Source organism: Sus scrofa, chromosome 2, assembly GCF_054392235.1.
Source record: "Sus scrofa isolate SSC_HxYL_T2T_F1_AM1 chromosome 2, Sscrofa_HxYL_maternal_Yorkshire_Landrace_v2.0, whole genome shotgun sequence".
In the NCBI taxonomy this organism is placed as follows: Eukaryota; Metazoa; Chordata; class Mammalia; order Artiodactyla; family Suidae; genus Sus; species Sus scrofa.
This window is the reverse complement of record NC_139384.1, coordinates 19,472,235-19,489,745: the sequence shown is the minus strand read 5'-3', so window position 1 is coordinate 19,489,745 and position 17,511 is coordinate 19,472,235. Positions and strand designations below refer to the sequence as shown.

The following is a 17,511-nucleotide window of genomic DNA, read 5'->3' as shown; positions in this document are numbered from 1 at the left end:
ATGAAAAACACTATGAATCCTACCAACGAGAAATACCTTTAACTTGGCTTGTTAAAACTAGTATACTGCTAAACCCTGTCAAATCCAATGCTTAGAAAGGCCACGCTTTAGTTTTTCACCAAATAGGGGTCTAAATACGTATAAAGCACCTTAGATACAAGCACATTCTAGGATTAGAAAGGTTTTTCAAAAACTTTGACGATGAAAAACTTATCACCTATGAAATAAAATTTTTAATTTAAAAATTATGAAGGTAAATTACGATTAATAACCTTATCAATAAGTCAAAACTCTCAAAGCCAGAATCAAAAGATATTTAATGTAGATTATAAGGTCTTAAGTAGGTTTTTTTGAAATACATATGACACCATAAGAATGAATTGTTGGCATTTAATAAACTTTTGGCACTTCCAATAACCCCCCCCCCGCTTTTTTTCCTGCTTTAAAGAAATGCTGGGTTACCAGTATAGCAACTTAAGGTGGGTGACTGAGTAGGGATAGGATGAGAGTGAGGTCCTCCAACACTACACATGTGAAGAACTAATTCTTAGGCAGGCTATCTGTATGCCAATCAAACAAGCACTCGTTTGAGTTTCTATTAATTAAAACAGTACAGGTATTTTCTTAGTTTTAAAACTCTTATTGTACAAATGTTGAATGAATGCCACCTAACAACAGGAAGAGAGACTACCAGTTTAAAAGAAGTTATGTGAAACCACAACTGATCTCTTTATAAGTAGCAACCAGAATAAACTAGCAGAACTTAATTCTGAAATGATACCTCCTAAATTACTTGTGCAGGACAGAGAACAGTGTTGTTATTTTACATCAGTTAACATTCTTTAAAATTTTTAAAATAACAATGACAATTTCCAAGGCATTAGGTACAAGTAAAAAGAACTTCAATTACTTTCTGCCCCATAAGTCATAATCAGTTTAGGATATCTGGTTCATAATCTTAATGTTTAAAACTTACCCACCTCCCTCCTTTCAACTTCACTCACATTTCCCACCTGAGCTTTAATTTGAAAAACAGGCAAGTTTTTTAACAAGCCACCAGAAAAAAGTAAACTTCAAGAGAGTAGTATGGTATAATGCTATGTATTTTTAAAATACATAGATACTATATACAGTTAAATGCACAGAAAATTTTTAGGTAGATGAGAATAGGATAACTTTAGCTTTCCACTTTACATATATCTATATTGCAAGTATTAGTTTTCTAATTCCAATGCTCTGCCTTTAAATATTTTTAAAACATTAAAATAACATTAAATATTAAAAGAAAAGATACTTACCATCAAACCCTCTACATGTTGGTAGTTACGTAAGGAATAACTGAAATAGCCAATGCAAACTATTTGCACCTATTAAGACTGTGTATAAAACAACCTACCATGCTACAGTGCCCCAGTTCTAACCTTTAAGACACAGATATTAGAACCCACTCCACATCAGCACTGTGCTCAGCAACGGGCAGATAACGGACAGGACGCACAGTCTTGCAAATGCCTTCAGTTTCATTCCATTCCAGTGCTTACAATTTCCAAAACATTCAACCTAATTCAACTCAAATCAGATAAAACATTCTTAAAATGATATATCATAGCTGTGGCCATTTCAGTAAATTGAAAACTTCTTTAGTAATTCACTTTCTAGGTTTCTACGGGAATTACACAGTTAAATACAGCATTATAGACACTTAAAAGGAGGGGCTCTAGAATCAGACCTGAGCTTGAATTCAGACTGTATCATTTGCTACCTAAATGACCCCAGGGAAGCCTTCATTTCCTCATCTGTAAAATGGGGGTAGGATAGCAACAGTAAATTCTCAGAATACTGCTGTGAGAATTAAAATGAAATGAAATCCTATATGTAAAATGGTTCAGCGCTAAACATAAACACAGTCAGCAAATGTTAATTATCATTATTAATATATAGATAACCCTAAAATACAAAAAATATTCATAACTTGCCAAATCTAGTCTTATCTGTGCCATTTCTCTGAGAACAACTACATATATTTGTATAGATTTGTACATTAACACATAAAAATACCTTTCAACAGAAAAGCCGATAGTTCAAACTTTACATTATCCTAACACACCAGTACATTTATGATATATATACATATATATATGATATATACACACAAACACAGCAGCACTTTTTGTCAAGAAATACACTGCAAATACATGTTAACTTGTTATGGTTGCCAAGGGAGGGAGTGGTATGGTAGGAGCTGGGGGTTAATAGATGCAAACTACTACTTTTAGAATGGACAGACAATAATGTCCTACTATGTAGCCCAGGGAACCATATCCAATCTCCTGGGATAGACCATGACGGAAATTAATATTTTAAAAAAAGGATACCTATGTATAAATATATATGACTGAGTCACTTTGCTATACATTAGAATTTGGCACATTGTAAATCAACTATAATTAAAAAAATTTTTTTTTGAAAAAAGAATTTGTCGGAGTTCCTGTCATGGCGCAGTGGAAACGAATCCGACTAGGAACCATGAGGTTGCGGGTTCGATCCCTGGCCTCACTCAGTGGGTTAAGGATCTGGTGTGACTGTGGCTGTGGTGTAGGCCAGCGGCTACAGCTCTGATTAGAGCCCTTGGCTGGGAACCTCCATATGCCGAGGGTGCGGCCCTAAAAAGACAAAAGACAAAAAAAAAAAAAAAAAAAAAGGAACTTGTCTGTTGGCCATGGGGAGGGGTCTAGATCACCAATTATCATTCTAACTCACACATTTGAAATTTTTAATATATTAACATTGTTTAAACAATATAGCCAAATATCTGAGAATCCAGCCATCTATTAGTGATTAAAAACTCAACTAATATGAATTTTCATAGTCTAGAAAATAAAGTACATTCATGAGTGTTGTCTCATCTACTCCTTTTAATAGCACAGCGAAGCAGGCTCTCACCATTATCCCCATTTTACTGCAGTACTGGGAAAACTAAAGCCCAGCTAGTATGAACTTCCCAAGAGTGAACAGCTAATGATGGGACTGGTCTTAAAGCCAGGTCTTCTGATATCGTCACAACTGTTTCATCTACATTGGCCTGGGATATTTCATTTAAAAAAAGATAGAAAACTGTGCTCAATAATTTAGTATGTCAGAGGACTCCACAGAGAATTACACATGGCTGCCCAGTTTTACTCTCCTTATTTCCAACTTTGGTTATTTCAGGAATCACACAAGTGTGTATAACTATAAAATATAGATAATAACTCATCCAAACTTTCTGCATTGGCCAATTAATACCAGAGACCATTTTCTTCCTTACATTTAGATTTTTGAATTTAACATCTTTATAACCACTAAATTATTTTCATTTTAATATTAGGTCTTGAAAAGTTGAGTTAATATAAAACAAATAAAACCATTCATAATGTGGAAGCATATCAAATCAGATTCCATAAATTTACAATATGTCTAAAGAATCTAATATCTAGTATACAAATGTTAACAAGTTTCAGTTCATGTTTATGAGGGAAAAAAGGTTAGTATTATTACAGTGGGTTGGTTTGTTGTATAAACAAGTACTTAAATAATTACTACCAAAGGCAGAGTTTCTTAAATAAACATAGCAGCCTTCAGCAATAACATTCGAGGGGCTCTGCTAGAATAGACACTGGCCAAGCAGATAAGAAAGACACTTCCCTGATTTCGCATATGCTCAAACTAAGGTACATACATCACAACTTATGCCTACATTTTTCAATATTCTCAGGTGTCCCTTTCCCTTCTCAAAAAGCTAAAAGCCACGTAGATAAAAATATCCTTGAACAAGTTCAAGAACCTAAAAGAAGTTAGAGTGTCCTAAAAGAGAAAAATAATGTAATGACTTATGATTTCTTTGAACCTAACATTTTAAGTACAACCCACAGACCTGAAACTACATTTTCTTTCTGGGGCTGCTCACTGGCCTCCAATACATTAATCCTGTAACACTGTGAACTGTGGTGATAGATTGGTTCATGCTTCTGAACATAAGAGAATTTTTCCAAGGTTACATACACTGTGACATGAGAAACATTTTTGAAGCATCTTATTTTCATTAATCAACTAGGCTGGATGTTGTAATAGTGCACACATTATGAACAAAAAAAAATTTCATTACCTTTTGAACTTTCCAAAGTCAACTAAAGGCTGTGGCACAGTGGCAAACAGTACTGAATAGACAGCACTGAATCCTGGTCAAAATTCTGCTACTGGCTGGTTGTCTGACTTTTTGCATACATCACTTACAGAGAAAGTGAGGTGCGAAGACATTTTATGTGGTAAGGAACTGCCACATCATTACTACAGGCCAAAAATCCCAAGGCCTTGTCAGAACATCCTGGGTTTCTGATCAAATAATAACATAAAAAGGGAAAAATGTAAAGCATGCTTTAAAAAAAAAAAAAAGTAACAATAACCACTGCTACTGCTGCTGTTGCTAATTCTAAACATTTGCTGAATCTTTAGTATGTACCAGGCACTGTGCTAAGCACTTTTACACATTTTAACATTTAATCCCCACAACAACACTGATATTAGTTAATAAAGTGAAAACATCAGACCCCTCGAAAGGACAGAAATTTTACTTTTATAAATACAATTAAATTGTTTGAAAATACAAACAATTAAAGAAATCTTACCTTTTTCTCTTTCAGACTATACCTCTGAGTATTAAATTTACAATAAAACTACATACATTTTCAGGAATCTATCTTCCATTTATAGAATACTGAGATTCAAGATGTTGACAATCATTAAATAAGAATAAAAAACTCTGAACTTAAATACTGGCCCACACACAAAAAACCATCCCTTTCATCCAAATTTTAACTACTGAATAACTGTCCCCATTCAAAGAAAAGAGAACAGCATATCTATCAGGGCTACTAGGAATCAGTTAATGATCTAATTATAGAGACCTCTATCATCACAGACAAAAAATTTACAATTGCTAAGTCAAGTTTTGAACACATCTACATAAATATATTATTTTACACCTAAATCTTACAGTAACTGATTTCAAAAACAGCAAACTCATCTAAGGTAAACTAAAACACTAAGGTGTTTCTGAAGACTCACTTTAGAAATACCAGCAGCAGAATAATCATGATATTAGCGATCAAACTTTACTTAGCAGAAAGTTCTTAGAAGCTTGGGAAGCTGTGTATAAAATGGAGTAGACAAGAGGGAAGGGTTCCCTGTGCTGTTTAAATCAACTACAGGTCCCAGCATGCAATGCTCTAATCTGGAGTTAGGCAAAACCCGCAAAGCATTTTGGGACTTGTAGTAAGTAAACCACTTCATCCCATCACAGTAAGTTTCAAGAAAGTCTGAACTATCCAGCACAATTTGACTAGATCTTATTATCAGAGCCTAGTCAAATTCAGTTATAGTTTTTTTTTTTTGTCTGCTCTAGCACAGATTCTTTAGCATATAATGGAAAAAGTATCACTTAACATTTAGATCCACATTTCACATTTTAAAAAACCTTATATAGAATAAGCATATAAAAGAAATCCTTAAAAAGCAAAAAGATATGTACAATTTTTAAATTATATTTAAGGAGATAATCTTTAAAACAATTTTTTTAAGTTTGATCAGTTTCAAAGCCTTCTATTCCCCTCCAGGAAAAAAGTCATAATTGGTTTACCAGGTTTTCTCTTAACAGACTTTCAGGTTGTATTTTATAAATAATTCTTCTTAAAGAAAATTCTCATAAGGAAACATTTCCCATATCCTAATATTGCCCACTAGGAAACATATTCTTATAGTAATACATGCACATAAAACCATCTTTCTCTCTCTCTCTCCCTCCCTCTCTCTCTCACACACACACACAATAATACTTAAGTTTCTCTTTTGTCAAGTCCTTACTCAATATTTACACCCTCATTTCACGTACAAATATTTGGGAAAAGAACACTTAGAAAAAAATATTCCAACTACAGACCCATTTCCCTCATTCATTGACCTCTGGTAAAAACACAAAAGTTTTTTTTGTTTGTTTTTGTTTTTAAGCTATCAACAACATGTCCAAACCCAAGTGGATAACTTTAAGCTGTAATTTATGTATATAGTTTCCACATACACCCCTATTTTCTGCAAGATTGAGGAAGGAGGCTGGGAAGGAACTAAGTACAATCTGCATCAGGAGGCCTAACACAGGTGGTGGGTTATTTTCAGGCAACAGCACCTTCACAAACATGCTGTGGAATATAGTCCAAGAAATTCCTAACAAGGAAAGATAAGATGGCACACAAATTTAACACAATCCAGCTAAAAATCACCTGCAACACATGCTACTACATTTCATCATAAAAGTGACAGGATACTACAGGATCTGAAGCTTCATCAATACAATATACTGTCCATAGGCCAAAGATAGCAGTTGCCATGGTTACTATCACCCACTTTTATCAAGAAATTAGTGTCATTTCTCTGAAGTTTTGGGTACTTATTTAAAATTCTTAAAAAAACAACAGTTTAGGGTTCTGACTCTTAATTGAGTGAAAGAATCAACTACTGTTTGATTTGTAAGTATGCTGCTTTGGAGATGCACATGGTTAACAATACTTGGATCTGCAGCAGAAAAAAATCAATTCCTCTCTGCTGCTCCTTCTCCTCAAGTACTGACAGTTTGTATTCTCAATGCAGCCAAAACAATAAAACAAAACCCATCTTTTTGGCTTCTGTGTTTAAGTTATTTTTCTCCCCTAGGCCCATAAACAGAGACAAAATAAGGCCTAGATCATCAACCTGTTAGGCCCCTTTCCTTTCCTATCTCAATATTATGGGTTCACTTTTTTGTCTACTTTAAAAAGTAGAAAAATATTTCCGTAGATGATTCCAAAGTATAGACAAGAATAGTTTTCTTCAACCTGCTGGGTTTTTTTGTTGTTGTTGCTTTGTTTTTAATAAGGGGGGTGGGGGTGTGGTTTGCAGGAAGGGGAGAAGTAGAGGGGCATTCAAACTGCCAGATAAGTGTCTAGTACAAGAAAGCTGCTTTAGAAAAAAGCCCAGAGGAAGACTGAAATGCACATACTTCTAAGGGAAGAGTTCTCTACTACCTCAGTTTAAGACTGAATTGACAGACAAGCAATATAAAAGTTATTCTTAAAGGTCTATTTCAACATTACAAAAGATAACTATTCAGAAATTCAATACACAAATAAGATGATATAAAAGCCTAAAAAAATAATGTGGCCACATACACACAAAGAAACAAAAGAAGGAAACATGCCACTTAAGAAATAATTATCTACAATAAATTTAATGCAGTGTTAACATATTATCTCTTAAAAAAAATCTCAAAGCAGCAAAAATACACACTTGGTAAAGTTAAAGTGATCAAAATATATTGCTACACCCCTAATGAATATTTAGGGCCTCCAAAAAAAAAAAAAAAAAAAAAGCCCATGTACAAAAGTTCTGAAAAGTCAACATAAATCATTAATATTTCCCAGCACAAATTAATATGAAGATTCAAACATGCTTCAAAAAATCAGCTCTGAATATAGATATAAAGGAACTCTGTCAAAGGTTAGAGACCTAAAACTTTAATCCCTTCCTTTTCTCCCTTTCAATAGTAACTAAAATACAAAAGACTTCGGCAATAAAATACTAAGGATACAAAATTTGAAAGCATATTACTATAACCTTAATGTCAGTATTTCCTCAAAAGAAGCTTAAATATTCACTCTGTAAGATGAAAAAGTTAATATTACCCTGAGATGTTTCATTTTTATCTAGACAGTTAAATGTTTTTCTCACCTTTCACAGAAGTAAGTTTCTAGATTTAATTTCTAATTGAAGCTATTTCATAAACAGCAGTCAATTCTAAAATTTAAGGTACTATATACCTTTTGATACTCTCAAAAACATAGGGACTCCCAATTATCTATACATTATTTTATTTTATTTTAGTCCAATTTTGTAAGCAGAGTCTATTAAGAAAAGTAGAACTCAAAGCTCTAAGCATTAAACTGCTGGGTTATTTTTACACAAATATTTCGGTGCATTTCTCTAGATTTGAGTAGTCATTTCCTTAGGCACCCCTCTAAGTTAGAAAAGCAAAAATGATATATACCCACACACACCTAATACTAATGCTATAGATATACATCATTTTCACTTTGAAATAAGTCCGAAAGGTTTAGTAAGAATTTTTCAGAAAGTTAGCAGAATCAATCAAAACAATCAAAATATTAACTGTGACATCTGTTACTCTGTGTTATTAAGATGCTATAGAAGAATCTGGGAACTTAAATACTCACTAAAATCAATTTCTATCACATCAATGGAGAAGCGAAGAAAAACTTTAGTGGATACACATTTCACAGGATCTACAAAAGGAAAAATGATCTTTTTTTTGAATTGGGGAAACTGCCTAGGCAGCATTTTTTAAACAAAGCTTCAAAACTATAACAAAGAGGTTTTGGTAACCACAGCAGTATTAAAAAAAAAAATTAATAAAGTGTTCTGGGTGCACTTTTAAAGCACTCATTTCCCAAACGATATGGAGAAAGTTAATATTTTAAAGACAGAAGTTTCTATGTATTAATTAGCTACCTTTCTCAACAACTTAACATCTGCATGGCTTCTGACAATTTACAAAGAACTTTCATACATATTATCTCATTTGCCCTTCTGAGAAAAAAAGTACAGTATTATTCCTAGAAAACAAAAAAATTCAAAGCAGGGTCATCAAATTTTCCACACATTACTAAGTTTTTAAAATTCTGAAATAAAATTTTACAAGCCACTACAGTAGCATACTATTTCCAGTGATAAATCAATTCACCTAACACTAACAGTTTCAAAGGCCCATGTGCTGTAAATGCTGTGAAACTACATTCATCTTTATCCAGTTATTGTTACATGTTACTAATGGACACATCAGCAATGACCCATACTCAGAGATATAACTTTACTTACATTTCAAGAATTGCAGTCTTTGGGGGCCAACTTAAATACATCAACCATATATATTTACAAAGTGAGTATCTAAGAATTTATTACTGCTGTCCATAGATTGGGAGGAAAAGCACACAAACACACAAAGCCTAAAAATTCTTCCATACAGTACCTCCCTTTCCAAAATTTCAAGTACTCTATATCCCATTTGTATTAATATTATAGGGAATGTCCACAAAGCCTAAAGTCCCAAATCATACCAATTACTTTTGTTTACAGCCATCACACACGAATTTTTAAAGTGTGTTCAATACCCTACTCACCAATATGAGCCTAACTCCTCTTTGAAATAAAATAATTCTAACAAAGTTCTGTACATAAGGGCAGCATCCTTAAGCTAGCATAATAAGCCATCTACTTTGTGTGGTACTGTAAACAGGTAAAAAGCAGTCAAAAATTTCAATTTCAAATAGTAAATGGAATTTCTCAATGGACTTACTCAAAATCTTTCTGGAGCTTTAAGGTGTTAATCCTGCTGCTTAGTTGAAGCTAAGTAGAGCGGTAGTAAGTAGCAAGACCCTCAAAATTCATGTTTCCTTTATCTTGCTGTAGCACCTCCTGCTGGACAGCATTTAGAGTTCTTCATGTAAGCAGAAGAAGAGTATTTCTGGGGCAGCTCCTTCCAGATGACTGAATGGGAAAAAGGATGGACCCTTCAAAGCCAAAAGAAACAGGGCCCTGTCCATCACTTATACTTCTTAAGAACCAATTCTGGCATAGGCAGGAGTCTTTTTAATCTACTACTGTTCCAGTTCCATAACGACCTGCCTGAGTCCAAAGTGCAACATGCTTAAATAAAGCTTGCAAAATTATCTAGAAACTATGTTAAAAAGCCTTCAGAAGCACTCAAGCAAAAGACTATTAAGGCCATCCAAGCAATATCAGTCAGACTGCAAAAACTATTCTGCTAAGAAAAGCAAAAATATGACATAACATAAAGCACCTGGAATATTAACATGTTAGCCAGAAGTTTGTGTTTTGAGAATTTCCTGCACTATTACTATGCTCTTTATCTAAGAATAGTTGTACACCTCCAAAGTTTTAAGTACAGTAAATTTTTTAAAAACATGAGCGTAACTGCACACAAAATTTTCCTCTTTGCCATTAAAACACGTGTTCTGAGCTTTTAAAATGTATTCTTCAGACATTTTAAATGGTCCTTAACAAGCTAGGATTAAGCCCACGATGCAGAGTCCATATACAAATGGAGACAGAAAAAGAGAATAGAAAGGAACTTACCAAAATCAAAATGAATAATAGTTTTTCCAGTAAAAATGGAGTAACAGTTTCCTATAATGCTGTGAAACCAAGTAAATTGTGAAACTTAAAAAAGGGGGGCAGGGGCTTGTCTTCAAAAATCAAAAGAAAAGCTGAACTATTTATTCCTATTGCCCAAACAAGAGTGAACATCAAATGTAAACAAACAACACAAACCCTGAAAAGTTCACTTAGATGTTTTAGCCCTAGTTCCAGTCCGCTTATCAGGCCCTCAATGAAGCTACAGATGCTGATGAGTATCCTCTCTCAAAGGAGATATTCAAGCTCTGCGCCCTAAAGAACCCCTATAAAGTGTGCCTATGAAAAGGCTTCCTTCCTAGAGTGCATAACTGCTTTAAAAAAAAAAAAACTTTCATCATCCCAAATTAATCTGATTCTAATATTCAACTATCAATTATTAACACATAAATGTTCTTCTGTAACGTCCCCAGCTCAAGCATCTCCATTCCTGACACTTACAATTAACAAAAAAAGAAAAGCACAGCTCGCACCCCAGCTATGGGGTAAATCTTTGAAATCCAAAACACAGCCACAAAGTTCACTGTCAAGGCCAGTGCTGAGGCCCACACACGCCCGGACCTTAACTCACATCTGAAATTCTAGAAAGCCATACTTGCAGAGACATCATTTAAAAACAACACAATGTGGACGTGCAGAGTAAGATCCTCTACTTCAAGACCTAAACAAAGAATATTTCAACATATGACCGGAATATGATGACACCCGATTCACCAATGAAAACAAAACCTGCCTACCATTAGCAGTCGTACCCTCATCTCAACAACTCAACTACTTAGAAATCACTCTCGGCACATCTGCACCCCACAACCGGCGTGTGGCCTTCTCCGGGGGTGCAAGCCACAGACAAAGTTGAAAGGAGACATTCTTCCCCCGGTGCCCAATCTCGGTATCAAACCCCTCCCCTACCAGGGCCACCTTGCTGCTACCCACCATCGCGAACGTGGTCAGGGGAAAAAAAGAAATCCTAACAGCACCGCTCAGCAGAATAAAGAGACCAAAGAGAGGATGACGAGAAGTGTTGGGAACTGCGTGCACGGCGGGGCTGGACCAAACGGAAAGAGTCCCACTCCGCGCGCCCCTCCCCCCGGCGGGGGCGCGGGCGGGGGAGGGGCGGCCGCGGCCCCTCTCAGAGCGGCCTGCGGGCCCCGGCCGGCGCGGGGTCCTGGGGGCGCCCGGCGGCCGCGGGCGGCGGGGGCGAGTACGGGAGGGCCGGCCCCGGGGTGAGGGGTGCAGGCAGACTCTCCGGAATAACAAGTTGCAGAAGAAGAAGAATAAGCGGAATTTCCCCAACGCTGCTCCGGCCACCCAATACAAATGCACCAACACACACACACACACACACACACACACACACACACTTGGGCCCGGCAGCGTCAGCAGCCGCAGCTATTTTTTTTTTTTTTAACCAGATCCCTCAGTCACCAAACAAGATGGATTTCCAAAAAAAAAAAAAAAAAAAAAATTAAATAAATAACCATAATAAAAACTTCCCCCCGACAGCATCCCGGGGGGGGGTGGGGGGGTGAGAGAGCCCCGGCGACCATCCCTGGGCCAAGGGAGAGCCCAAGGGGGCGGACGAAGCTCCGCGCCCCCCGCCCCTGCCGTAGGCCCCCTCCCCGGCCCCCCGCCGGGACAATGTGACGCCCCCTCCCCGCCACCCCCGGCGCGCCGCCTCTGTCACCCGCTCCGGCCCAGCACTCAGCGCCCAGGCTCCCGAGGCTGCTCGTAAACTTACTTCCAATTTATCCTGGGGAGGGGTGGAGGGCAGAGGGGAAGAAGGGGGAGGCAAGGTTTTTCCATTGTCTTTTTTTTAGGGGGGGAGGAATAGGAAGGGCACGCAGGGGGGCGCCCCGAAGGGGAAGTTATAGCTCAAATCTCAAGTTGACTGAGGGGTCCTGCCGAGAACACCCCCCTTTCCCTTCTCCCTCCCACACACCCCTCCCCTCCCCCTACCTCCCCCCCCACAACAAACTCCAAGCAGGCAGCCCCAGTTCCTCCCAGAGACAAACACCAGAGACAAGACAGAGAGAGAGAGAGAGAGAGGGAGAGAGAGAGGGAGAGAGAGGGAGAGGGGGAGAGGGAGAAGGGGGAGGGAGGGGAAATAGAGCTACTCCAGAAAAAAAAAGAGAGAGAGGAGAGTGAGGAGAAGAGAGAATGGAAAAGCTGGGATACTGCACCCTCCTGCTGCTGGCTGGCTGTCCCCCCTGGCAGCTGGAGGCAGGAACTCTGAGCAGGAGAAGCAGGAGGAGGAGGAGGAGGGAACTCTTCTTCATGGGGAGGGAGGGAAGAAGCTGGAGCTGCTGCTGCTGCTTCTGCTGCTGCTCTGGGCCTCTCGCACTTTTTAGATATTAGTGTGTTAAGATGGTAGGTTGTTCCCTTCTCCCTCCTCCTCCTCCTCTCCTCTCTCTTCTCTCTCTCTCCCTCTCTCTCTCTCTCTCTCACTCTCTCTCCCTCTCTCTGGGCTGTTTCTTTCCTCCTCTTCCCCAGGCAAGGGGGGGTGGGGAGGAGGGGGTGGGGGGAGGAACTGGATCCTCCTCCTCCTCCAGGAGAGACACACACAGGCCCCGGGCCGGAATGGGGTGGAGGGGAGAAATCAGAGCAGCAGGAGAGAAACTGTGGGAGACAAACAAGCCCAACTCTTCATCCTCCTCCTCCTCCTCTCAGCAGCAGCAGCGAGCACCACCAGCCCATTCACCACCCGGCCCCGGACCGCAGCACCTCCGCCGCCTCAGCCCGGGGATCCCTCCGCCCAGGCCCAGACACACTCGCCCGCGCGGGAGCCCGCCGCGCGGCCCCGCCGGCCCGCCGCCGCCGCCGCCGTGCGCGCCCCCGCCGCTCCCGAGAGCCGGGCGAGAGGGACTGGGGCTGGGAAAGCGGGGACGAGGGCGGGGGGAGAGGAGGCGCCCGGGTAGAGGGGCACAGCGGGGAGGGAGGGGGCCGCCGGGCGGAGTTGTACGGCGGCCGGCCCGGACCCCCGCGCCTCAGCCCGCGGCTTCGGGAGGCACGGGCCCCCACCGGGGGCGACGGGGCGGCGGCGGGGGGGGCGGCGGGGGCCCGCGGCGGCGCTCGGGCGGGCGGACTACTTGACGTGTCGGTGCGGCGAATTTATTTCACTTTGCCTAAGGAACGGGGTGTGCTGCGGCCCCCATTGCCTAGGGAAAAAACCCGGATGTAAAGTGAGTGAAACTAAACTAGAGTGAAGTAGGGCAGCAGCAGCCAAACTCCAGTGCAGCGGCGGCGGCGGTGATGGGGCTGAGCACGGAGCGGCGGCGGCCAAACTCCTTTGCCGCCGCAATGATGAGCCCGTGCAGCGCTGCAGCTCGGCACCCATATAGCTGCAGCTGAGGCGAGGCCGGAGCCTGCTGCGGCCCCCCCAACTCCGCGGCCCGAGCCCAACTCCCCCTCCCGCCGGCGAGAGCTGCAAAGGGGCTCCGGAGCGGCCCCAACTCCCTCCAGTGCAACAGCAGTTTGAAGGGGGGAAATAAAGCCGCGAGGGCAGGGACGGAGAGAAACGATGGGGAAGCACTGCAATGGGGGAGCGTGGTCCAGGCAACAGGAGAAAGATGCAACCTCAAGTCAAATGCAACATGCAATCCCGGCCGCCGCTCGCCCGCTCCCTCCCCTCGCCACCCCGCCCCCTTTCCAAATAACTACCCTTGAACCACTTTATTAGCAGTACTTAGTCCCACACTCGCTTCGGGGAGGGGCAGGAGATGGGGTCCTTCGCTCACCTTTATTTATTGCTGCTTTCTCCCCCCTCTCCATGTTTTTTATTCCTAAGTTCTTTTGTTCTAAGGGGGATGATGGCATTTACTTTTCTGCTTTGTGTAGCAGGGCAATCACTGGGAATCGGCCACGTATAATCCGGCGGTTTGTCATATTTTATTAGTGAAAGTATTTTATGCCTATTCTACCTCCAAGGACTGTAACATGGAGAACTGCAGGGAGGAAAAAAAAAAACATCAGAAGAATTCTTGTTTTGAGAGATTTCTTGGCGGGGCGGGGGAGGGTGGTTGGTTTTGTTTTTTGTTTTTGTTTTTTTTTTCTTTTTGGAGGGGGTGTATTTAGATTTTTAAATCGATAGTTTTCAACTTAAAAGCTGAATGTTTTTGTATGGATATACTACTAGATTCTAGAATAACCCCAAACCACTATAACGGGGGGAAAAAGTCCAAAATCTTAGATTTAAAAAAATATATATCCCTACTGGACAGTGATATTATCTGTTCTGTGCAGCACGCTGGACTTAATAACGTAGCGTTGGCCTTCGAATGTTAAATAACAATGAGCCCCAACCTCAACTGAATACAAATGGGGGGTGGGGGTGGTTTTGTTTTTAAGGCTCAGCACTTTTGTAGCATCTGCCACTACGCATTTTCCAGGCATTGATTAGCCATGCAACTCCCATAGGCATGAAGTCCAGGTTTTGCAGATAAAGAGCAACAGTGGTGAGATGATTTGCCCAAAGTGAGTCATTGACAGAACCAGAAATAGTCGTGGACTCTATTTGTTACTAGTCACATCTTTTCTATTAAATAGGATTTCCTCCAAGAAATAAACAGTGTTTAAAAATAAATAGACTGTTCTTTACCTTGTTATGTATTTCCACCAGAGGTGCTTTGAGATCCTTGGCCATGCAGGCATTTTCTTCTGTGACCTGCAAGATTAAGTTTTGTTTCTCAAAAAAAAAAAAAAAAAAAAAAGCAATTTAAAAAAAATTCTGATTTCTTAAAGCTAAAAAAAAAAAATCAAAATATGGGCTTCATTTTACACATGTAAGCCATTTAGTACTCTAAGCTTTACGTTAAAAAAAAAATTAACAGCAGAAAAAGTGTGTAAAAGTTCGAGACTGAAAATGAAAATCCCTATAAATGATTCAGGAAGTCTGAATGAACTCACAGTGTTGTGAAACTAAACCCATAACGCAGTCAGTATGAATAACCAAAGGACTGGTTGGGTAGTGACACAGCTTTACCATCTAGAGATAACTCTAATGTATCTAAAAGATGAGTGAAGGCAGGGCCTTTCAAGCAGGACCCACTAAGCACTGGACCATAATCTAATGGTGTCATTTCAAATCAGCCCAGGCTGTCAAATTTTTTCCAGAGCCAAGACTGCTTTAGTGTTCTTTCTGGGAAAAAAAAAAAAAAGTTTAAACTGTTACAGAATTTCATAGAAAAAATTAAGAAACCCAAATTATGCCAGAGAGTGTCAATGTTATTGAACAAGGGTCAGCAAACTTTTTTCTGTAAATGCTCAGATAGTAAATATCTTAGACTTTGCAGACCATAGACTCTCTGTGACAATTTCTCAACTCTATGCAGTTGTAACCCAAAAGCAGCCATAGAAAATAGGTACACAAATGAGCCTAGATGTGTTCTAATAAAGCCTTTAATTATGGGCTCTGACATTTGAATTTCATATATTTTTCATATGTCAGAAAAACTCTTTTTTCATCCTTAAAAAAAAAATGTTAAAACATTCTTAGCTCATGGGCCTCAAAAAACCAGGAAATGTGCTGGGCAGTCATTTACCAACCCAGGTTTTAAAGACTAAAGCCCCTGAATTTCTTCTACCAGAAGTTGCTTGGTTGTTAAGAAGTTTGAATAGCAATCAAAAATCAGTGTCATGCAAAACCATGTTTTAGATATTGACATTTAATCAAAATATTTTAACTGAATAATTGTCTAACAAACTCTATGAAATAACTATCAAACTCTACAAAAAGGAATTCTCTAGCTTGTGATTCATTGATAGACCACGTTTCCATTTATATACTCTTCCTCACTCTAAGATGGTGAAGAGGATTGGACACCAGTGGCCCTGGATTCCTAGACTTAAGAAGTATCACTCCTTTTCAACTAAGCCACCTTAGGCAAATGACTTAATCTTTCAGAGCCTCAGTTTTTCTGTCTGTAAAAAGCAGCTGTTGATACCCGTTTTATGGGACTGTCGAGAAGACAATGAAATAATTCATGAAAAGTGCATAGCACAGTGCCTGGCACATGGGACCACATAACACATCTTTTCCTGTGCCTTCAAATTCACTTTCTGAGTTAATGGAACTCTGGTGAGTGTAAACACATAGAATCCCAATAGCTTGTCAGTCCAGGTGCAGTATATGGCGTCTGAGGAGGCTCAGGGTGACTCAAGGTTGTGATATATTTTGATGAGTCTTTCTCAAGCTCTAAGTCTGTATGTACCTGACATGGGGCACTCAGTGGACACTAGCTGAGTGACCTTAGATAAACAGTTAGGGCTTCTGAACCCTGCTGTTCCTCATACATAAAATAAAGATACTATCTTGTGGACTTTTGAATGGGCTAATAGTCATGAATGCTAAAGGGAAAAAAAAGATAATTAGTATAATTAGTGACGATCCCAGAAATAAGCCGAAAATTGAAAGTTTACCATCAGAAACTCCTTTGAGGTAAATCATTCAACTTTCAGAATAGCAAGTACACAGTGACTTTAGAGTTTGCTCCCCTACCACCTAGTTACTCTCCAAAAACAATTTAATAGTCCTCAAAACCTGGTTGAGCAAAGATAAAACTCAAATTTTGAATTTTGTTAAATATTGGAGTAGTTTTTAATTTTTATATAAGCAGTCAAATCTGTCAGTGTTTGCTTATATATTCCTTCTGTTCTCTTTCCTGCCTTCTGTTCCATGCTTCAAGAGGTCATCCAAAGTCCAAGATTAGAAAAATACCTACAGTTTTCTTCTTGTATTTTTAGTCTCTATTTTTTATATTTAATATTTATTTATATTGATGTGTATATACATATATGTGTGTGTATGTGTGTGTGTAGATTAGGAGATAGGAATCCAAACAACTTTTGCTAGGCAGAAAATAATTAACACTGGGCTCTTATTGGAGAATATAAAATGTCATTCAAAATGATCAAAAGCTCGCTCCCCATAAGGACTATCAGTCTGATGCAGAGATACTGTAAATATAGGGAAAATATAACAGAGGCACTGTATATTATTGTATCATAAGGAAGCATTATATATTAGAGAATAAAGTTTCTTCTACATTTTCTTATTTTACAGTTTTGTAGTAACATAGCATACACCATACCTTAGATATTAAGGGCTTTTGTACTTGTATTTGTGTATGATTGTCTCTAATATTGGGGAATTTGACAGTATTTCAAATAGGCAATGAACCCTTCCCCCCAAGGACTTCTTGAACAGCTTTCTCATCCACTCGT

The 17,511-nt window shown here is 39.4% G+C and overlaps 1 protein-coding gene across 50 annotated transcripts in view; it reads right to left on the bottom strand.

Moving 5' to 3' along the window:
* Positions 1-12,524, bottom strand: part of PHF21A (PHD finger protein 21A) — a 200,824-nt gene extending 188,300 nt beyond the window's left edge. For 27 of the 50 annotated variants that reach the window (XR_014837024.1, XM_085011363.1, XM_085011335.1 and 24 more), the window contains exon 1: positions 12,474-12,524. The gene's annotated coding sequence lies outside the window, so the exon portion shown is untranslated. Of the gene's footprint in view, positions 1-9,436; positions 9,651-10,236; positions 10,296-11,226; positions 11,360-12,031 lie in introns of those variants that run through there. The other 23 variants (XM_085011337.1, XM_085011351.1, XM_085011360.1 and 20 more) reach the window with 5 other exon arrangements.
* Positions 12,525-17,511: the final 4,987 nt, after the last annotated feature.